Source organism: Marmota flaviventris, chromosome 8 (assembly GCF_047511675.1).
Source record: "Marmota flaviventris isolate mMarFla1 chromosome 8, mMarFla1.hap1, whole genome shotgun sequence".
Lineage (NCBI taxonomy): Eukaryota > Metazoa > Chordata > Mammalia > Rodentia > Sciuridae > Marmota > Marmota flaviventris.
The window spans coordinates 63,365,079-63,389,752 of record NC_092505.1 but is presented as its reverse complement, the minus strand read 5'-3'; the positions used below and the strand labels follow the sequence as shown (position 1 = coordinate 63,389,752).

At 32.2% G+C, this 24,674-nt stretch overlaps 1 protein-coding gene across 10 annotated transcripts in view; it reads right to left on the bottom strand.

The window, feature by feature from the left end:
• Zbtb20 (zinc finger and BTB domain containing 20) overlaps nt 1-24,674 on the bottom strand; it is an 806,989-nt gene that overhangs the window by 738,511 nt on the left and 43,804 nt on the right. The window contains exon 1 of one of the 10 annotated variants that reach the window (XM_071615322.1): nt 23,261-24,131. The exons of the other annotated variants lie outside the window; for them this stretch is intronic. The gene's annotated coding sequence lies outside the window, so the exon portion shown is untranslated. Of the gene's footprint in view, nt 1-23,260; nt 24,132-24,674 lie in introns of those variants that run through there. 10 annotated transcript variants of the gene reach the window in all.

Here is a 24,674-nt window from a genome sequence, read left to right as displayed (position 1 = left end):
ATGATAAAAGAGACAATAATACCAGTTCTCTCCATTTCACAGTTACATGATCAGAAATGCATAAAATATATGAAAACTCTCTGCAAATGATCAATCATCATATATACGTATAAATTAATATTACTGGAAGTCCTGGTTTATATTTTGGACACAGAACTTTAGAATCAAAGGAGGTCATTTTTAAAATTACAAGGCTAAAGTTTATTTGTTTGTTTGCAGTACTGAATATTAAACCCAGAGCCTTGTGCATGCTAAGCAGGGGCTCTACCACTGAACTACATCTCCAGCCCAAAGCTAACATTTAAAAGCCTAAATTTAGGGTTGGAGCTGCAACTTACTGGTGGGGCATGTGCTAAGCATAAGCAAAGCTCCTAGTTGAATCTCTAAGCACCAAATAAAAGGAGAAAAATAAAAGCTAAATTATTTTCCTCCTTACAGTGGCATCAATGACAGAGCAGAAATAAAGAATTCTTGATGAATCAATAAAAGAATATCATAGGCATAGAAGTGAGATCCATTGGAGATTGAAAGAAGCAAAAGTGCCCAGAATGAACTAACACTTAATGTAGACTGTGAAGAGAGATAAAATTTTGACATCACTCAATTTCATACAAAGAGTCTTAGCAGTGGCTTTGGCAAAGATATTAAGGAAAATACAAAATAGCTTAAGGAATAAAGAAAAATTTCAACTATAGTATACCTAACAATCCATGTTATTAAAAATTTTGATGGATAGGAAAGGCAGCAGAACACAACAGACACTAGTATGGCAATATGTAAATCAATGGATGTGTAACTGATGTGATTCTGCAATCTGTATATGGGGTAAAAAATGGGAGCTCATAACCCACTTGAATCAAAGTGTGAAATATGATATATCAAGAACTATGTAATGTTTTGAACAGCCAACAATAAAAAATTTAAAAAAATAATAATAATAATTTGGAGACAACTTAAAAAAAATAAAAATAAAAATTTTGATGGTTTTAACAAACTAAATAAATTAGAAAATTTAATATAATTGTTATGTCTATAATATTCCTTTCTACTGGTCAGAATAATTAACCAAAGGTTAGGAAGTTAAGAAAACAATAGGATGGACGTCAGTGAAGTTCAAGTACTTTAATTGGATTCCTTTGGGAATAGTTTATTTCTCCTTTTCTCTGGCCATTAATCCAGCAGGGGAAAGTGATCTACACAGCACCATGGCATGAAGGGACAGACCCTGAGAGCCTGTCTCTCTATGATGACTATTCTTGTGCATCCAGGCCGCCTATTGAAACTAACAATGCCTGCTGCTGCTGCTGCCGAAGAGGATCATCCAAACTCTGAAAATGAAACACATCACACAAAGGGATGAAAGAATTCTTATTCCACAGGGTTTAGCTTGCAGCTGGTCATGCATGCCAGAGGGATGTGCCATGAGGATGACAAAGAAGCTTCCAAAGAAAATGGCCAGGGCATCCACCCGGACATTTTGAAATACTTAGGAAACTATTCTTTTGAAACTAAAGCAATAACCAGTATTCTTTACTGAAGAACTTGAGAGATTCAGTGTTCTTTAATTTCTTCAATTCACCCAGGTGTGAATATTCTTGCAACTAAAATACACTTCGAGAATTTCTAATTGGTTATGCATTTTAAGGATTTCTCCATTTATGGTAAGAAATGATATTATATAATTAATTTTCTTTTCTGGGTTGGAGCTCAGTGTTACTCCAGAGTTTAAGACTGGATGAAAAACAGGTGTTGGGCTTTTCTGTAGTAATAAATAATGCTTGTTAAACAAATAGCACACTGGTTAAGACCACATACTTTAAGGCCAGATCAGTGGTGAAACTGATGTTTATTACATAGCTTCAGGTCTCATGGGATCTCACTATCTAATTTAGTTGTGCCAGGTAAGAGTTTGTTGACAAAAAGTGCTCCAAATATGGGGCTGAGGTTGTGGCTCAGTGGTAGAGCACTTTCCTAGCATGTGTGAGGCACTGGATTAGATTCTCAGCACCATAGATAGATAGATAGATAGATAGATAGATAGATAAATAAAGGCCCATCGATAACTAATAAAATGTGCTCCAAATAGAATTTACAGCCAAAAGAAGCTTCTCTGAAACCACCATCACTTCTGGCCCCTTAATGGGCCACAGCAAGGCACAGTCCATTTCTTCGGTTCCATCTACAGGGGTGTCAACAGCAGCATCTAGGTATTTAGAATGGTATGCCATAATGAGGCATCAACTTCTCTAATAATCACTCCTCTTAGTTGAAAACAGAAAAAAAAATTATCTTCCTCCCTCACTCTCTCACACTCCTTGTCTTCCTCTATTTACAGGGTAAACATGAAAGAATGTTTTCATTGCCTATAATGGTGCACATATTAGACTTAGCAATCACTTTTTCGATTGTATCACTGATTCAGATGAACTCTGCCGTAACTAGATGTGTGGGCTTGTAGAATTGAGTTAATCTCATTTAGCTGTGATTCCTTGCTGTTAAAATGGAAATAACATTTGCCTTATGAGATTGTTGTAAAGAATCATAATATTTACCACACTATTTAGATATGAGCACAAAAGGTGGGTGATTCAATAAAGGGTACTTATTGTCTATGCCATTCTCAATAACAAAGAGTTCACATAAGAAACTGAAATGATAAATGGAACATAGTATCAAAAATATCCACCATCCTGTCTGGATGTTATTATTGATTCTAACACTATATCATATACTATCATATACTTCAGGTTAGATCATACTTTAAAAGAACCATTGCTTCTTTAGATTATGCCAAAGTGAAAAAATCCACTGGGAGAAAGATTTCTTTTCCACATATTTACTCCATTCACTCCAATTAATCTCCTTTAGAACACTGAAAGTAAGCTCTTTTCTGTTTGAAAAGTTGTTTAAACTTATAAAACTTACTACAAAAGCAAAAATAAAATATATTTGAGAAAAATTAATTCTCACTCTGGCTTATGCTAGAGGTGCTAGTGCATTCAATTGCACAAAGTGAACTTTGAGCCCTAAATCCATTATCAACATATTCTAAAGACTTAAGGAAGCAATCTTTCAGAAAAACGTAAAACTAACAGGAAAAGAAAAATATACGTTATAAAAGTATATAAAATAGAGTAAGAAAAGGGAAGTAATGAAGGAAAAATATATGACAATGATATTTGTAATATAATTGAAAATTATAAAACCCAGAATTCATTTCTCCTGAGAATTATAAAAGATTTTAAATTCAATTTTTAAAATAAATCCCTATAACTATTTACTTCTTTTCATTATGAAATTTTGATTTCAAGTATTTATGCTAAAATCCATAATTTAGATGGTACAAAAGACAAAAGAACCTCGTAGCTCATTCCAAAGAAACTGGTCAACGATTAGTGAAAATATCGGTCATCATTTTGTTCACCTTTCCAATTAACAGTCAGTCACTAAATCCTGTCAATTCTTCCTTCCTTTTCTCACTGTTATATCCTATAATCACAAACAATCTATTATGCTCCTTATTTTTAAAGAATCCAGGGTAACAGAAAGCAGGTAAGTAAAGTAAAAATTGCAGTGCAGGGTAGAAGGAAAAAAGTAACTGCAGGGTACTAATAGATAAGTACCAAACTCACTGAAAGCAAAAGTATTAGTGACAGTTTAGTCTTCTGCTTCTGAAAATGATAGAGTAATAAAAATAGTATTTATCCTCTTGCCTTAAACAGCAAAATATCTGAATAAAATATATGTTGATTTGCATACATTGGACAATAGGCAGCACAGAAGAGCAGTCTCTCACAAAAGAAAAATGAAGAGTTATCCCCATCATTGCTATAGCTTACTGCCTGGAAAGAGTTAGCAGATCATGGTTCAAGGGGAACCCAAATAGGAGCTGTTTTACCCAAAGCCACACAACTAATAAAAGGACTAGAACTGGGCTTTGCCTATGAACCTTTTTTAATACAAAGCCCCCAGAAGTTTTAATTTTTACTTACCTTTTTACTTCTATTTTTTCTTTTACCTGCAGAAATCATATTTCAAGGTTTATTTTAAACATTATTCCATAAGGCTCCTCTGATTCCATTGTACCCAACCACATTTAAAAAATAAATAAAACAAGTTATCATTCTTTATAATACTGCATTGCCTTATTTTTATTGTTATTATGGCATTAAAGTTATTCTACTTTATCTAATACTAATACTGTTAACTAACATTTATTGAGAACTTACTATATTATATGTGTTTTATATTATTTTGGTAAGAATACTTAATATGAACATTACCCTCTTAGTGAAATTGTAAAAGCATGATTTTAAGTATTTATGACTATAGCTCAATGTTGTATAGCACATGTCTAGAATTTATTCATCTTCTTTAATTGGAACTTTATGCCTATTGATGAGTAATTCCCATTTTCTTCTGACCCCCAGACCCTGGAAACAGCTATTAAACTCTTAATTTCAATGTATTTGACTATTTTATATACTCCATATAAGTGGAATCGTGTATAATTTGTCTTTCTATAATTGACGTATTTTAATATAATATCCTTAAATTTCATATATGTAGTTCCACATTGCAAATATTTCCTTCTTTTTTAAGGCTGAATAATATTCCATGTGTGTATATATATCAAATTTTCCTTATCCCTTAAAGAACATTTAAGTTGTATCCATATTTGACTGTTGTGAATAGCACTGTAATGAACACAGGAGTTCTGATATTTCCTCGTGATACTGATTTCAATAATTTTGGATAAACAACCAAGTAGAAATAGAAGAAAAGCATCTCAAAATAATATAGGCCATATGTGAAAAATCCATGTATCAGTTTTCAACAGTGAAAACCTGACAACTTTTCCTTTATGATCAGGAACAAGGCAGGGATACCCACTCTCACCACTTCTATTCAACATAGTACTAGAAGCCCTGGTCAGAGCAATGAGGGGAGATAATGAAACAAAAGGTATCAGAATCAGAAAGGAAAAAGTAAAAATGTCCAGGTTTGCAGATGACATGATCTTATGTATAGAAAACACTATAGAATTCATGCTGGGTGTGGTAGCACTCAACTGTAATTCTAGTTGTGTAGGAGATTTCAAGATCCAGGCCAGTCTGGGGAATTTAGTAAGACCCTGTCTCAAAATAAAAAATAAAAATGGCTGGAGATTTAGCTCAGTGGTAGAACACCACTGGATTCAATCCCCAGCATTAAAAACAAAATAAAACAATAAAAACAAAAACAGTACTAATAAAGTTAGTGATATTTCAGGAAAAAAAAAATATAAATACAAAAATAAGTTGTATTTCTATATACTAACACTAAACTGTCTGAAAACAAAATTGAGAAAATGATTCCATTTAAAATAGAATTCAGAAGAATAAAATGCTCCGGAACAAACTGAGATGACAGACTGTGCACCAAAAATTGCAGAGCACTGATGAAAGTGACTAAGGACACACCTAACGAAAAGATATACTATGTCCACAGACTGGGAGTCTAAATATTGTTAGCATGTGCAAATTAACCAGTGATCTACATAGACCATTCTACAAGTTTACAATTCATATGCAACCACAAAACACCATGAATATCAAAATCAACTTTGAGAAAGAAGAATAAAGCTGCAAGCATCACACTTCCTAATTTCAAATTATATTACAAAGCCATAGTATCAACAGTATGATACTGACATAAAGACAGACAGACCAAGGCAATAAAATAGATGTCTAAGAAATAAATCCACACATATATAATCAACTGATCTTTGATAAGGGTGTTAACAATACACTATGGGGAAAAGATAGTCTCAAAAGAATGAGAAAGAACAAAATTGGACCATTGTCTTATACCATACATGAAAGTCAACTCAAATATATTAATGATTTACATGTAAGACCTGAAGTTGTAAGGTTTGTAGAAGAAAACTTCTTGACATGATACCAAAATTATAGAAAAAAATTAACAAATGCAACTGTAACTGCATATCAAAATAAAAATCTGTACAACAAAAGAAACAGTCAAAAGAATGAAAAGGGAACCTATAGAATGAACAAAAATATTTACAAATCATACAGCTGATAAAGGGTTAATATCTGAATATATAACAAATATAGAGAAAAAAACAGAAAAAAGTGAAAAAACTAACTCAATTTTTAAAAATGAGCTAAAGACTGTTTTACTCTGAATGTTGAAACTTAATCACTGATGCAATAGAAATAAGAGGTGGATTGTTAGGAAGTAATTGAGTTATTGAGGCACAGACCTTGAAAATGGGGAATTTATAAAAGAGGTAAAAGGATTTGTTTTTGTTTTTGTTGTTGTTGTTTTTCCCCTACCACCTTGTATGAATACAGAAAGTTCCATCTATGAAGAACTGGGACTCAACAGAAAACAGTAAATCTGCTAGAAATTCAATCTTGGATTTCTTAGAGAACTGTGAACAATGAATTTTTGTTATTCACAGATTACCTAGTCTAAAGTATTTTCTTATAGAAGCCCAAACCAATTAAATGACTTCAACAGACATTTCTTCAAAGAAGACCAACAAATGGCCAACAGGTAGATGTCACTAACAATCAGGATAAAGTACATCAAAACCACAATGAGATCACCTACCACCTATCAAGATGTCCATTAATGAAACAAAAGCAAATGTTGGTGAAAATGCAGAAAAATTGGAACCTTGGTACACTATTGATGGGAGTACAAAATGGTATGGCTGCTAAGGAAGATAGTATGGAGGTTCATCAAAAGACTAAAAATAGAATTATCACATGATCTACCATTCCCACTTCTAGGCAATTATCCAAAATAGCTGAAATCAGGATCTCAGAGAATTTAATACATTATTTCTTTAAATGCTGCACATGTACCAAATTATTTGATCCTCACAACAACCTCATAAGATAGGTATTGCTTTGAGACTCACTTTGTAGATAAGGAAATTGAAACACAGACAAGCTAAATAACTTGCCTGAATTCACACCACTTGTATATTCTAGAAAACAAATTCAAACTAGAGAATCTGTCTCCAAAATCCATGCACATAATCTAGTGGTTTTCCTATCTGAATCATCTACTAGAATTCTTAAATTGAGACAATTCATCTAATTAATCTTGCTATTTGTATATGCCACACAACCCAGAACAATACTTTATGTCTCATAGATACTGTACATTATTTTTGGTATGAGTGAATGAATGAATGAGTAAGCAAGATAAAGTTGAAGAAAAGTACTTAGATCAAGTGCTAAATCAGAACTCTGATAAATCCTAAACGGTAAACACAATGTACCTATAATTCTTTGACAGAAATTATTTTTCATCCTCACAATTCCTCAGAAATTTCATCCAGATGCCACTAAATCTTCCACATATTCCACTGGTATAGTTTCATTTCACTTTCATCTAATTTCAATATTAGCAAATTATTGATGTATTTTTACATCTATTTTTAATGAAAATTAAGGGAGATATTCATATATTTATTCTAAGCATACAACAATAATATTAGAAATATATACAGATGCCAGACATGATCATAATAAAGAAAGAGAGAGCAAGAGAGAGAGCTCAAAGAAGGAAGGAAGGGAGGAAGGGAAGAAGGGAGGAAGGGAGAGAGGTAAGAAGGAAAAAAGGAAGGAAGAAGGGAAGGAGTAAGGAAGGGAGGAGGAAAAGTGGGGAGGAAGGGAGGAAGGAATGAAGGAAGAAAGGGGGAAGGGGGAAGGAGGGAGAGAGGGAGGGAGAGAGAGGAAGAAAAGGGTAGAAAAATGTCTGTGTAGAGAGGAAATGAAGAATTTGCAATGGTAATAATAAAAGAACAGAAACAAAAACAAGTAATATTTATGAAGTACTTACAATGAGCTAGGCACCTTAGCAGGCATTTTAAGCACATTATCTCACTTAACCTTCATCACAACCATGAGAAAGGAATAAAATGCACCCTGAAATTCTGGAATTCTTATTTATAAACAGTAGATTATGTCAAATGAATTAAAAGAATGAATTTGCAAAGATGATATCAATTTTAGTAAATTAGAGTAGAAGCTTAAAAGTCATCAACTACTATATTAGAGTATCTCATTATTAATTAGTTTTTTCATTAACATTATCAAAAAGTCTTATAAAATTTCCTGACAAGAATTATTATTCTACTGACATTAATACAACCATGACTTCAGTATTTAATTCACACGAATCCATTTACAAGTTAGTATTCTATTTACCAAGAAACTATAGTAAAGTTTCCAGATTCTTGAGTTAGGACAAAAGGGTTACAGGACTATAAATTAATGTTCACATCCACTTACGTAGTTAGCAAGTGCTAAAATCAATATACTTTAAGAATTGCTTTGAATAATCCATAGGTGATTAACAAGTTCCCTCCACTTACTCTCCAGAATTAAGAAATTTTGCAGGCAATAATCATGATTAAAACAGAAGTAATGGAAATGTATGTGCATGGCTATAAAATAACATAATCTTAAGATTAATTTTCAATTGCTAGTATCTTAAATCACAAATGCTTATCATGAAGTTTACATTTTTCGTTTGATTCACTTCATCTTAGCAAAAACTCTGATACTTTAAAATAAAAATGATAATGTCATATTACAAAACATCACATTATATTACATTATTAAGAGTTACCAGTAATGAAGTGCCTATTATGTGCCATGTAAAAATTAGATGCTTTACCATGTAATATCATTTATTCTCCATAATTCTGGGAGTTTGGTTTAGTTGTCTGCATTTTACAGATGAGGAAAACAGTTTAGTGTTATGAACTGATAATTTGTGTGTCCCCCCACAAAAAATCACATTTGAAACCCTACCTCCAATGTGATGGCATTATGAGATGGGGCTTTTGAAAGATAATCAGGATAAGAGGAGGTCATGAGGTTGAGCCCTCAAGAATGGGAGCAGTACCCTTACAAAATCCCAGAGAGTTAGCTTATTCTTCTTCTACTAGGTAAGGGCACAAAAAGTTAGCTATCTGAAAATTACAAAGAACACTCCCCAGAACCTAAGCATGCTGACAATCTGAACTTGGACTTCCAGTTTCCAAAACTGTGAGAACTAAATTTCTATCGTTTATAAGCCTCCAAATCTATGTTACTTACTTGTAGCAGCCCAAACTAAGACCCTCAAAACAACTTATCTATAGTCATAGATACAAAGCACCATACTAGAATCAGACTCAAATTCACCCTGGGCTAACACAAAAAATAAAACTATTTTGCAAAATAGGAAGTTGCAAAATTAGCACACAAAAGTCAACAGCCTCTGACATAGAAGAAAAAGCCAGTTACAAAATAATATGAAAGAAAAGACTCTGATTAGGATAGTAAATACATAAGAAAGTAAGCAAATAAATGAATAAATGAAAAAATACCCTGGAATAAACTTAATAACAAATGTTTAAACCTATAAGAAAACTATACAACACCTCTTAAAGACGCAAAAGTTTTAAAAAATGGAAAGAAAGAAGGTTCTCTTAATAAAGATGTTAACTGCCCCTATGTAGATTCATGAATTTCTTACAATTCCAACAAAAAATACCATCAGGAATTTTTCCCTTAAGGTCTTATAGACAATTATAAAGTTCATTTAGAATATGTAAACAAGAAAACTCAGGGAACCCAGGAAAAAGAAGAGTAATAGTGGGAATGGGGAAAGAGGATGATAATCTTATATATTAAAACATGTTATAAAGCCTCTATAATTAAAATAATATAAAGGCATATGAACAGACTAATGGCACAGAATAGAAAATCTAGAAATATATGTATTATTAGAAAAATTTACTATAGGATATCAAGAAAGCACTAGAAAAAAAAAATTTATGCCTTTCTTTACAAAGTGAAAGTAGTAAAATTGTTCCTAATTATGCTTCAATGTGATAAGGCCTAAGAAAGTCAGCTAAACAATATTAAAGGAAAATGTCCCTTTTTAGACAGAGGATCGTAATTCCCAGGATATTATGGAAAGTAAAACCTAAAATACCTCTGGGAATCACAGAAATCTCAGTATTGTTGGAAAGCCTAAACCACACTTGTAGGACTAGTTAGAAGTAAACTACACTGCCTCATAGCTCTATTCAGATCCAAAACTTTTCTTTGCGTTTCAGTTAGTGTTTACTTTTAAAAAAGGATTACAATCTTCAAATCTCTCAATCCACAATTTATATTAAAATGCATAAGGTGGCACAAGGTCCCATAATAGATATTTAGATACATCCCATAATTAAAAATAATAATAATGCAAATATATGCCAAAACTCTGTAAACAATATTTTTAAAAAATTTGTTGTAGAGAAGGACCCCTGGTGTCCAGCTGGATTTAAGCCAGTCTAATGATGTAGCTGTTGACTGCACAGCATTTGAATTCATTGTGAGATAGCATCTTGCCTACTTGGAAATATTTTACTTTATCATACAAGATATCAAGCCTTGAAAATTTCTAAACATCACGTTTAGGAAAAAAAATTGGTCGTTTTATATCTTTCTCAATAAACATTTCAAGAGGCAAAATACATATTTTTTGGACACCAAATATAACATTACTGACTGGCAGGAATGCATCTCAGACACAATAGTTACACTGTCTGATTGGTGTCTCTGGAACATATAGATAGCATCTACATTTATAAAAATAATTACTGTGTCCACAAGTGGCTTCTGAAAAAGATTTTTTTTAAACAGTAAAATGGTACATTGGCAAAAGACATCACAGCATTACTGTACACTAACACTGCCTTGCAAATGAAAACCTGCACTATTCCTTATGATCAGGGTTTCACCCATTTATTTGGTTAATCATTCAAATGGCTAAACAGACCTCTAATTTGAAAATAAAAACCAATTGATGCAATCACAAACAAGTTCTAAAATTGCGGTTTATAAAAATTGAAATCTTGTTCTAAGCCAAAACACACACACAGTTACCTTTTCCTAATCAGAGCATTCATTTCTCCTCATTATGATCTCACAAGCACATTAAAATCTTATTAACATTAATTACTTCTGAGCGCCTATGCATGAGCAGTGACAGTCGTGAGCGTGCGCGTGTCTGGATCATATCTACATTTATATACCTTGCTGCACTTTGCTTATAAAACATGTGAAAATATTTCTACTAACACCAATTAGCTAATTTCACACACACACAGATAGTAAACTGCTGTCTCACTGCACAGCCTATCAGAGACCAGAAAACATATGGACAAACGGACGGGAAAGAAGGCAGAAATACCTCTTGAATGTGAGAATTGAAATGCTTTACACTTGAGCCTTCATTCTTGGGGCAAAAACAAGCTAAGGAAAAAATTTAAAAATAAAATAATAATTTATAATGATAAAACCAAGCATTCCATTTTCTAAACAGATGGGTTCAGTAATAAAAAATGATACAGACAAAGAAAAACTGACAAGGAAAAGGCATCAGACACAGTAAAGCTAGAGACGACAGTGTGCTTCCTTAGATGTAGGCACACACATGCATGCACACACATGGACAAATACATGTGGCCCACATAAATATACTCATAATAATATTTAAATAAAAACAATATATATTTTGACCATAAGGTAAGAATAATAGCATGCTACACTTTAAAATCAAACAGGTCTATCTTCATAAGCAAATAAAATGTTTGCTCGGTCCAAATGATTTATGGGTTATATTTAATACCACAAACATTATATAAGAGAGCCATTCATCCCTACAATAGAAACTCAGTGTAAATGCAGAAAACTAGACAGTTACAGCCACAAAACTACATATAATCCTTATCTCTACCCCATGCTCTCCTCTCAGTATCCTTATACTTTATCATTTGTACATATACTCCATTAAATTATGTCCTTTACTCCCATTGTATCCTTTATTAGAAAGATTTATAAAGAATAAAGCACTGTGCCTGGGGATATAGCTCAGTTGCTACAGTGCCTGCCTTGCATGGCCCTGGGTTCAATCCCCAGCATCACAATAAAAAAATAAATAAAGAATAAAGCATTGATCATCACATCAACATTTTCTCCAATTCATGTGCCTATCTTCTCCTCAGTCTATAATTTATATTAAATCCAAAATTCTGTGAGATATTAATGTATTTATAGCCACATATTCTAGTCTGAATTCCTCTGCCATCTTTAATTCTTTATTTCTGTTGACCACTATCCCAAACCCTACATTGTTTTCACAAAGAAAATATTTTAAAGCCCTTTATGAAAAAGACTAGGCATCAGCCAAAAGAGTTTGTGCTTAATTCCATAATGAAATTTTCAGTGAGAAAAATACTTAACCTCATTGGGTCAGAATACCTAGGTTTGAAGAAAACAAGTAAAGAATAAAATTTAATCTTAAAAGTATTTTAACAATTGATTAAATTATTTGAGAATATTTGATGGTGAATGAAATAGAGATTATGAGAATATCAGCCATCCAGAACAATTAATGCTCAAGTTGATTTAAGCAATTATAACTTATTTTACAATTCCAATTTTCTATCTTTTGTCCAACAGTCTCATTGTCCTATATGGCAGAATAAAGGTCAATAACCCATATCAATACAGATGTGAACCCTTACAGATGTACTATGTAAGAACGGTCTAAGTGTTCTCTCCTGGGTATAATACGTATTAGAGAAGAAATGGAAAGAAGACTTCTGAATACTTATAAAATATGATTTAAAATATATGACACTGATATCAATATAAAGTTTAAATGATAGTCAAGAATACACTAAATTTTTAAAATTTAGCATTATTCAACATACTCATAACTGGACAAAATTTAGCAAACATTCTCTGTGAAACCTAAAAATGCTAACAGGCATTTTTAGCTAATTGAATGTTAAAAGTTGTTTTTAAAATATAACCTAGAAGATATACTAATGTTATTTAAACTGAGTAATAAAATGGCATTTCAAATAAGCAAAGTTTATTTCAAATAATTCTCAAACTTCCACACAATTTTTAATAAAACAAATTACCATTTTCATGGAGTTTATATAGACTTCATATAGGTAAGTAGCAATTATTACAGTACTACTTACTACTTGTAAATATTCTAACATAACCAGATTCATGCAGAACCAAAAAAAGCCTACACAACTATGAAAATTAAAATTTGAAACCATAATTGTGGGTAACTGTCATAACATACAGTACTCTAACTTTAAAAATATGTTCATTTTAATTTGTGAAAATTTAAATAGTTGTTTATAGGTCATTAATGGCTTAACAGAATTTGGGAACTAAAAATTAAAGTATTAGCAACTACTGCCAAATGAAGAACAATCAGATATTTTTAAAAATATCTAAATTTGTAGATCTGTGAAAAATAGAAGATTTCTTTTAAAAATTAATTTACATTGACAGTTTCAAGAGTACATTGTGTATAAATACAAAATTATGGAAAAGGAGAAAACAACAAAGAAATAATCTTGGGTAAATATCATCAGAATCACAATGTTAAATTTTCAGTTAGCTACATTATAGGTAGCTTCCCAGAAATCCATTGACATATGACCAACAGAGAACTAGTAAAAAGTGCAAAAATAGGTTGAGATTTAGAACCCATCTACCCTCTCATAAATGCCACATCAGAAACTGCAAAGATTAGGTGGCCAAGATTTCAACATCAAAGGTGCATTTGGCATTTGAACTAGATCTCTTAAGAATCATGGTCTTTATTTTCCAATAAAAACTAATAAGCTAAAACTTACTTAACTCTTTCCTGTTTTTTTTTTTTTTAGCTTCTCAAGGATTATTGAAATTGGAGACTATACATGAAAACGATAGTTTATCATTTCCAAAAAAGATATTCATCCAGATTGCCCTCCAATTCGTGAAATCTGAAATGCCTAAGGATTCTTCTTTGTGAAAGCCTTACAAATATATCCAAAGATGGTGAGTCCCATATGGCTCTGATAAATGAAACCCGTTATTGTGAATTTCAAGCTCTTCTTTAAAACAAAACACTACTGGGTGAATTTGGTGCTCATGAAATAAAGCACTAATTGCGTGGCCTAACAACACTGAATCCTCTGCCTAGCAGACATTTTAAGTTGTGCCAAATTGGTTTTGGGATGTGAACAAATATCCTGGAGCCAGACTCTCTCACATGCACGCACATCTCCCTGGAAGGAAGTTGGGCACTCTTGGAAACTGCATTAACTCTTTCAGGCTACCAGGGAACCTAACTCTCACTAAAAGAAAGGCCTCTTTTAAGATGAAAACATGTCATTCCTCCAAAGTTAAACCTACCTGGTTTAACTTTTAAAGGTAAAATAGTGCAAAGTGATTTGGGGCTAGTTTAGCGTTAAAGTGTCTTTATATAACAGCCCATATACCTCAATGAATGCCTTTTTCAATGTATCCAGAAAATCTTATTATTCTCTTTTCCTACGTGTGCATAATTTCCAAGACATTAATAAGGGTTGTGTGCATTCAGGAGAGGAGAATTCATTTTAAGCTTAATATGCCACATTTGCCTCAGGCCAAATGATAGGAAACTTGTTTCTTTGGTAACCACTTTCACCTTATTATGACAAGAAACTTCTTGAGGTTTTTTTTTTTTTAGCCAAATGAAACATAATTTCCACACCAGGTCTTTCCATCCTGATTCAGAATGATGCCTACAAACCTGAAGTTACACATTTAAATGGCAATTAATCAAATCCCCCCCTCTCTTATTCAAATTTAGGAATTAATAAAAACAATTTTTAAAAATATTTAGATATAAGAAAAGTTTATAAGTACAAATTGTTTCTTTTTTTCAGTCTCAAATTCTTCACCAGTAATTTCTTAGAGTAAGTTGTTGATTTTTCTAGGGAATTTTAATTAAGTACTTTGTTTACAGTATGTGAAAGCACAGTCCCTTCTCATCTAGTTCACTGATAAATATCCCAGATTACATTTGTCCCTAAGACTACCCAAATTCCACCTACTATAATTTTACACTTTTAGGTTCCAGTCATTTTGTGGTTGTCACTCTTGTCTTTCATTTTAAAGGTTTAATAAAGATATAAATAAAATGGAAATTACATTTGGGTAGAAAATAATAAAAAAAAAACCTGCAAAGATGTTATTTTTTTAACCACCTCTAGTTTAAGCTTTCTAGATATACTTCTTGACAGCCATATTTAATTTCCTGACAATTGCTGTGAATTTAAGTGGACTACCAGAAGCCTGTGTTCATTTTTTTAAAGCCTTATATCCTAACAATTAGCCTGTGCATGGTTCAGCTATTGACTCTATTACTAAGATTTAAAAAATAGCAACAAATTTATCAGACCTTATTTGCAAATAGACAGGACACATTTGGTGAAATCAAAAATATAGCAGCTTCTGGCCTCAATTAATTCTGTTCCTAATTAATCACAATTCTTAAAATGTAACCCCAACACTTCAGATGTGTTAATATAAAGATCATCTATCTGATCTGCATTGGGATTTTGGAGCTCTGAATGACTTATATTTTTCCTAATCAAAATTTAGAGGATCTGTTAGTGCACTAGACTGTTTATATCATGCATCACCTATAAGTTCTGCTGCATGTTCATTTACTTAGCTACTAGTAATCAAATTAAACTCATATTCTAGTTTAGCTTGTTAGGTTTCTAGAATCTTACTAATAGCATTAAGAGGTAAATGGAAAAGCTAACCAGATACCTCAACACAAATAATTTTCACTATTTTTTAAAGCAAATATATATTCTATCAGTGAGAAACTGACAAACTACATACAACTTTGACAGGGTGATACTAAGACGAAGAAGCAATTTTTCTAGAGGCTCAAACAAACAGGATGCTAGGCATAAACTATTTTTAGAAGACAAAGTTCTGATTAGTATTTCTACCATGGTCCTCCTTCCCACCCTAAATCTAAATGATGACATCAAATTAGCAGAAAAGGTACCAAATTTAGTTTATGTTCACTTCAAACCCCTCCAATCGACTGTAATTAGGATGTAAAAAATAAACATCGATGGACCCCACATTTTTTATGTTTATAACTTTGCCATGAGCTCAGAACCAATTTATTCAATACCACTTTTCATTTCTGGTTCTATGTTTATTACATAATCCAAATAAAAAAGAGGCAGAGGCTTAAAATGTGCAAACTATCCTTACAGCTCAACTAATTTCAAATTGTGTGAATAGTCAAAATATATTTGCTAATCAGACTCTAAATCTGAGGCTATCATCAGACTAGTTTTTTAGATGTTAAGACAGCAGTGAAAAAGGAGAATGGGGGATAAAGTGGTAAGGGGCATTAAAGGAATATCTTGATGGACAGAGGAACTGGACTATCGAATTTTCTTATAGAAACACTGAGTAGACTAGCTTCCAGTACCAAACCAAGCCCTGAAAACTTCTGGGTAACTTTAGGCAAGTTATTTTCCCTCTACTGGCTTCTATTTCTTAATCTGTAAAACAGGGAAATAGTTTCAGACACCTATTGCTTTCTGCATCTCTGTACTAGCTGGATTTTTTAAAATTTATTTCCTGAGCCAAAACCTCACCCACATGCCATCAGTTATTTTCCCTCCTTTTTCCTGTCTCTTTTGCCTCTGCAAGGAAATAAAATTAGCAGTCAAAGTTAAACATGCCCAGTGGGCAAGACAGGCTTTGGTTTAAGGAATGAGATGAAGTAAGTTGTGCTAAAGTGCTTATTTGGCCCCAAAAGGTTCATTGTTGGAATATTACCTCCCACAACTAGCTCTACTGGAATTTTTCTCAGGAAAATGGAGAACTGTTTTAAGATAGACATGCCCTTTAAGCTGGTCTCAAATCAAAATAAATTTAGGATATTCAAAAAACACCCTACAAGATTTTCCCTTTGGAGCCTAATAAATCACTGACCAAATTTTCCAATTCATGCTCTGCTCCTAAATGGGACTTTCTACAAAATCATGTTTTATATTCTACTTCTGAAAAAGGAGCATAAGTAAATTTCGCTTTATGTTTTCATCTTTATCTCTTCACTTGATAGTATTTGAAAAGTATGCCATTTGAGAAAAGATCACTTTTTTAAAGTAGAAAACTGAAAAATAACCCAAATGTCCAAAAACTTTAAAAGAAGTCTGCTAAAGATAAGATTATATCCCCTGGTTAGTGATTTTGTGGATCTTTTTTAAAATTTACTTTTTAATACATGATTATATAGCTATATCCCCCAAATGTATGTGTTTCTTAATTTATAAAATCAAGATTATTTTCACACCTCAGGTATACATTTCAGAGTTCCTTTAAGTTGTGAACAGTCCTACTTCATATAAAATATTATTAAACCTATAAAAATAAACATTACATTTTTAGATATTTATATATATTTATATATATTTTTAGATATTTATATATATATTATATATAAAAATAAACATTACATTTTTAGATATTTATATATATTTTAGATATATTTACATATATTTATATATATGAATTGCGTTAGTTTGTACTCTATAGTTTATACATAGGCTGTTATTTTATACTATGTGGTTTATTCTTTTCAAACAAGATTAGGAATGATCAGGAATAAGTTTGGGGATTTTATAAAACAATAATACATTGATTCTGATAACACTTTCATTGTATTTTCAATGCAAACCAATTATTTTAAGACTCATAGCAATGGCTATATTATGAAATTCCTGTGTTTCATGGCATGTTATAATAGATAAGAGTGAAGATTTTCATTCAAATAATCTGTCTCAAATAAGCTGCAATATTATTAGAATCTATGAGGTAGTTTTTGTACTATACAGATGCCCACATACTACTCTAGATATTCTGATTTAAGATATCTGAGAGTAGAACCTAGAAATCTGTGCATTTGAAAAAGCCCCCAGCTGGTGATGATATATAAGAACTAACTAAAGTTTCTAAAGTGTGTGAATCAGCTAAAACTCTGGATTCCTGAGTTCCACATAATACCTACTAAGAAAGGAACTAAGAAATTGAATGTTAACAAACACCCAAGGTAATTCTTTTTTTCTCCTTTTTCTCTCCCTCCCTCCTTCCCTTCCTCCCTCCCTCCCTTCTTTCTTCCATTCTTCCTCTCTCCCTCCCTCAGAGGACTTAACCTGGAGTTATATCCCTAGTCTTTTTTATTTTTTATTTTGAGATAGGGACTCACTTAGTTGCTGAGGGTCCTGATAAATTGCTGAGGCTGGCCTAGAACTTGCAGTCCTCCTGCCACAGCCTCTCTTCCTCAAGTTGCTGTAATTACTACATGTGCCACCACATCCTGTCCCCTAAGGTAATTCTTAGGTACACTAAAGTTTAAGAACCACTGAATTAGTGTATAATGCCATGATATTTAAAAGAAATTTTTTTCATCTTTGATAATTTTAATTTTTTTACTTTTTATTTTTAATAAATATCATGGTCAAAATGAACATATACATATATAATAGATCAAAACTGTTATATAAAGAAAATACTAGTTTTAGTCTAAGTATTATAATTATTAGTAAAGGTTTTAAAGCCAAACATAGGAAATTGAGCTACCATTTCAAATCATTTCCAGAGACTAATACCATAGAGAAATACTCCAACTAAGAAATGCCATAAGTTTTAATAACTTTAAATTTGTGTTTTGCTTTTACTTATTTTTATTATCCATTCTATCTTTAATTACAGCAGTAGTAATAGTTATAATATTTGTATATTTTATATACATTTAACTCATTTAATCTTCATAGTAATTTTGAGAAACAGAAAGGTGACATTTATTATTACCTTTCTGCAAATTAGAAAATCAAGCTTAAAAAGTTAAGAGACTTGTCCAGTCCTAAGTTTGTTAGTGTTTATAATCATATGTGGGCTAAAACTCCCAGAGGTAAATTTCATGCAAACATACTGAAATTAAAAGTTAGCCCTGAAATTGCAAGTAGTCTATAGTTCTATACTAAAACATGTCTCATCTTGCTATTTAAATTTAGTTATTTTATGTTCAAAGGATAGAAGTGGAGCTCAATTAATCAAACACATGCAAAAAATTACAAAAATAAACAAAAATTGGAATACCCCTACATTTTAATACTATCTACCCTGTCTATATACAATTCATCTGGTACAAGAAAATCAGTTTCTAAAACATGAGATAATAAGTAGTACTCTTAAAGGCTAGCAATTCAATTTTCAACTACAATGGTACTTTAAAAAAACTGTGAAACCAAATATACAACTAGAATAATATTAAGATTAGTCCAGCCTCCACAAAAACCCTCAGTCAAAACCACCTTCAGATCAAGTAGCCCAGAGCACTCCTTTTATGCACAGAAAACAGACCTAGGAAGGCAAATTATCTTCCCAGATAAGAAAGCAAATATGTTATAAAGCTAGAATTAGAAATTTTGAGTATCTTTACTCCAAAGTTAGCTACAATACACACTGGTGTACAGATAATGCATTGTTTTCCTAATCAAATGAAGAAAAAGTTCATTTTAATGTAAAAGGAAGTAAATTTGTAAAGAAATGTTTGGAAAAGAGATGGTATTAGAAGATATTTTTCCAGAGAAAATGCTCTAAAATATTAATATATATGTGTGTGTGTACACACAAATTATACAAAGTATTTATATATAATTGCAAATTTATACAGAAATATACATGTATGTATGCACACACGCACACATGTATAGTTAAGTAATGAATTAAAATGTTTAAAAACCAGTCAGACATAATCATTCATTCAGATCTCGAACATTTGAGTGATTCGTAGCTGAATACCATAGAAAATTCTGGAGGCACAAGGATGAATAAGACACAAACACTCCCCTTGAGCTCAAGACTTAGTTGGAATATATGCTTAGAAACAACATTATCATGTGAGAAATGATATTACCAAGTATGCATATAAAAGTTGCCGTGAGAATCCGAAGAAAAGAAGTACCTCACTGTCTGCAATGACTGAGCTGAGGTTTTATGAGTGGTAAGAATTAGGTGAATATTTCTGGTGATCCTGCCTTCTCCATTTCCAAATCTAAACTGAATACATCTCTGTTTGTGCCTAGAATTTTTAAAGGATTTTTAATATTCACTGTTATGAAAGAAGGGATAAAGTACACACATCCTAATTTTTCCTTGAGTAATAAGAATTTCCAAACAAAGTATTTTATAGAATTTTTTGTAGAACAACTGCAAAATCAGAGATTAAACCAATTTGTCAAATTATTGCAAATGCCCTGTTCTTTCCTTTTCACTGGCTCATGCATTAGTTACTCTCACAGTAAAAGGGACACAAGGTGGCACTGTCGTGCTGACATTCATTTCAGGGCCCTTTCTAATGGACAAAATTGATAGAGGCAAAAGGCTCTTTTGTGACAACTAAAACCAGAGTTCTAATACTGACCTTCTCCTCCCATTAATAGTGGCCTAAGGAGAAGCAAAGCATTTTGCATTTCATGAATATCACATTCCTTTACAAAAGAGAACATAGTTTCTGATGGCTTATCCAAAATGTCATGTGTGTGTTCATAAAATGTTCAAAGCATATAGTTTCTACTTAGCCAGTAGAAACTCAGAACTGTTTACTGTGGGCAAGCTGTGGACATGGACCACCTCTCCATCTAGTGGCCAGTGGGGAAGAGTGGAACCATAGTAACCATGTTCTGCTTTACTTAGTTAAAAACAGTCTTTTATCAAATTCAGTAAGTCAGTCTGACAAACAATAAATTTTTTTTCATTCATTGGATCATTAAATAGACTCAATAATGTATTGTGACACCTACTTACACATAGAACAACCAAGTCAGAATTAAAGTGCTTGTGCTCTCTCAAACCATATGTACTCTGTTCCTCTATATACTAGCCCAAACTTCTCTCCATAATTTTGTAACTTGTAGGTAGAGAATGCAAGCAAATATAACTGCATATGTAGCTACATAAAATCACACATTGTTTAAGGTAAAATCTGCTTTACCCCTCATTTTAGAGGCAAGGAAACTGAGGAAAGAGGGATTATGATTCACCTAAAGTCACATAGTACAAGAAGCCAGATATTTAAATTTAACTACTTCAAACCCTTTGGGGCATTAATTAATGCCTCCTGATTGGCAAGACAATGCTTCTTGTACTAAACCATAGGGTTTTTATCAGCCTGGAAAATAATTAATATTGAAAACTTTTGTTCACATATTTTCATACTTAGTTGATATGACTGTAACTTTATGTACAGGCCCTAGCACATCTTTATATTCATGGGTATATTCTTTTTTTTTTTGGTACCCAGGAGTGAATTCAGGGGCGCTTAGCCACTGAGCCACATCCCCAGCCCTTTTATATTTTTTATTAAGAGACAGGATCTCACTAAGTTGCTTAGGACTTGCAAAGTTGCTGAGGCTGGCTTTGAATGAACTTGCGATGCTCCTGCCTCAGCCTCCCTGGGATTACAGGTGTGAGCCACTGCACCTGACTCATGGATATATTCTGAATGTAAGAATATAAGTTTTTAATCCTAAAAATCACTTATATTCATTCAACATTTAGAAAGTAAAACATCACGGAGACAGGTAATTGGATAGAATGTGCTATACAAAATTGGTTTCAGAAGGTCATGTGAAACAGAATGTGAATCCATTCTGATGAAAAGTTTTAGAGTTTTCTGTTTTGTTTTATATAGAAATTATCTGACTTTAAAAAAAGAAACACAAACTTACTCGGTTGAACATTTCATCCATTTTAATTCAGCTGATGATGCTGCTTTGGCCAGATTTGGGGAATGCTTTGTTAAGAAGGCTTCTTATCAAAACAAATGAAATCTGCCCACCAACTATGAAAATCTGCTCACAACTCCAAATTTAAGGATTAAAGGGCAAAAGATATGATAGAAACCAGGCAGTACCTGTACCACTAATGTGAGATGTTTTGACTTTTTCTTCTATGAACTTTTGGTGGTGCAATTGGGCATCTGTCTTGAAATGGAAAGGGAATTTAGAGCTGCTTCAGTCAGATGAAAAAGTTAATGCTATATAGATAGGTCAAATGGCTTTTATTGGGGGTTGGGAAAAATCGCTTTCTTTCATTATACTTCTAAATACAAAAGCTTCAAAAGTATCCTCCTTTCCTCCCTTAGCATTATTCAACTTATCTCCAGTTTCTTGTTAATTATCTCTCTACTTCTTCCCTTTAGAAATAAAATCTCTATTCCTCTACATCACTGTTGATTTAAAGAATCAGAAAAAAGTTGAACTATTCCAGTTCGTTTTGTCCTACCTAAAGCCAAGGCAATAGGTACAAGTGATCAAGAAGACGGAGACTTTAATAAACATAGACATAACCAGAGTATATTTATTGGGCCAAGAAGAATTTTAGTGTGTCCAATAGCAAAAAAAAGAAAGTCAAAACAATCAATAGACAAAAAACAGTATAAAATTACCCTGGTGATACTATTTGCTTAGTTTCTACTTAAACAATAAAAGAAAGAAATGTTTTTTCTTATTATTTAAACATCTTGTTAAGTATTTTTGTTCAAACTAATAGTCTAAGGAGTTTTCATACATGTACATATATCAAACAAAATTTAATTTTCCTCAGTTACATTTCATTTATCTGAAAAAAGCTTAAAGTGTTAAAGGAACTGCAATAACAAATCATAATTTGGTTACAACAGTAATTCATGGAACATTTTTTAAAGAAAGATAAAAATTATGAGTATTCAAGCTAATTTAGGGGGAAAATTTTAAACTTTGAGAAAATTAAATTTTAAATAACTTAAATTTTACTGTTTAAAAAAGTTTAGATTAAGAATTTCCCTAAGAATAAACAGTTATAATTATTGCCATTTCTATCCTTCTACCTTTAGAGTTTTAATTTATTGGGCATCTTTTTAATTTCCCCAAATCCCCAAACTCCATCACACAATTTTTTATTATAGAATTTGTATTTATTGAATGTAAATCCTTATATTAGTAGTTTAATCTGGAAACTTTACAAATAATTTTTAATATTTAAATGCTTAATGTATAAATTCATCATATCTTGAGAGCCAAAATTCCTTTCAAATATCAAGAAGGTAAACATATAATTGCCACTCTTTCCATCAGAGTTTCAAAAGTAATGCTAGATACTCAGAATTAATATTAATGTATTCCATTTCCATCTGAGAGCTAGAGGGTCAATGAGAAAGTCCTTGCACCTTGTCTTAGTATTCCCACTTGGATGTCTAACTTTGTCTAAGTAGCTAACTTTGTCAAAGTTAAAGTGATTATATAAGGGTTGAATTGATTAAATGGACTATAAAACACCTGTCAAGAGTTTCAGTTGAGTAGCAAGATATTCCACAAAGGCAGGCTCCATGTCCTCAAGCTGATTACTTTCAAGTGAACTGGAGAATCACCAAAAGGCTTGATCCTGGAGTAAAAGAGAGGTTAGGAAGCCAAAGTCGAGCATGATTTTTTTCCACAATTTAGTGCAGAAATAGCACATGACTTATTCATTATCACAGTTGAACAGCAAGGGTGACAGAAAAGCCCTTTTTTCTTCTAAGCCCTTGAATGCTGTTTCCATCATCTGCTATAGTGGTTACTACATACATAAGAGTGATAATACGTTGCATTATATCTTTCCACAGCCTCAGAAACTTGCCTATGCTGAAATTAGAAGAGAGTTTAAGGATATTTTTTTATTGGCATCAATATTATTTCATGATTAATTGCATAATATATACATAACAAGAAAACATGAATTCAGGCATTCTCTAGAATTTCTAGGATATGGTTATTGCCTCCAGGTTTTTGGTAAAGAATGAAAAGGACCTACTAGTTATTTGACATTGACCATAGTTTCTTGGAATTCTGCAAAATACTATAAATTATTTTAAGGCATGAAAATATATGAAACAGTTTTCAGGAAAATTGTAAAGTTTCAAGTTTTCTAAAACACCTATGGGTAGATTTGACTTGAAGATTTAAAGCCAAGTATCAAGTGGTCAATGCTGACTCTGGTAGCATTGTAAATACTCCCTAGTAATTGTATAGGACAACCAATTGTAAGGACACAATATGAAAAACTCTAAGTGTTTGGTTTCTAATTGAATAATAGCTCTCGCAAGTACACACTTGCACAACTGCTAGAGTTTTTGTCCTTGATGTAGGGTAAACTGTTCCTATATAAGGAATAACTGATGTCTATAATTTACTTGTAATAAATAGTTACATGGCTATGCAAATGAAAATATAGATTTCCTTTTCAGAGCTTTGTGACTTCTTACACTAACTCACTAGTTAAGAAAGTTAAAAGATGGTCATACTATTTTACTTCTTTTGCATAAGTTTAGAAAAACATATTTTCCACTTAAAAAACACAGTTAATTAAAATATGCTTCTACAGTGGCCTCCAAAATAAGTCACTTTCAATGCCCATTGTCAACATTTATACCTAAGAGGCCACCCTTGGGGTTGAAGAAGGCTGGAACTAACAGTATTCAAAGAATGTCAACACCAGTCCTTCCTTTGCCAGAAAAGATCATTAGTTAGCAATATGAGTCAGATGCTGCTTCTACACACCTTGCCAGACCCTGGAGCAACACATTTTCTCAGAGCCTGAATTTGCTTCCTATGTGGCAGCATGACTGGCTACTACTACTCAGTGTTGGGCAAGTCTATGAACACATCCACTGATAATTTCTATATTTATAGAAAGCCAGAACATGTGTAGATA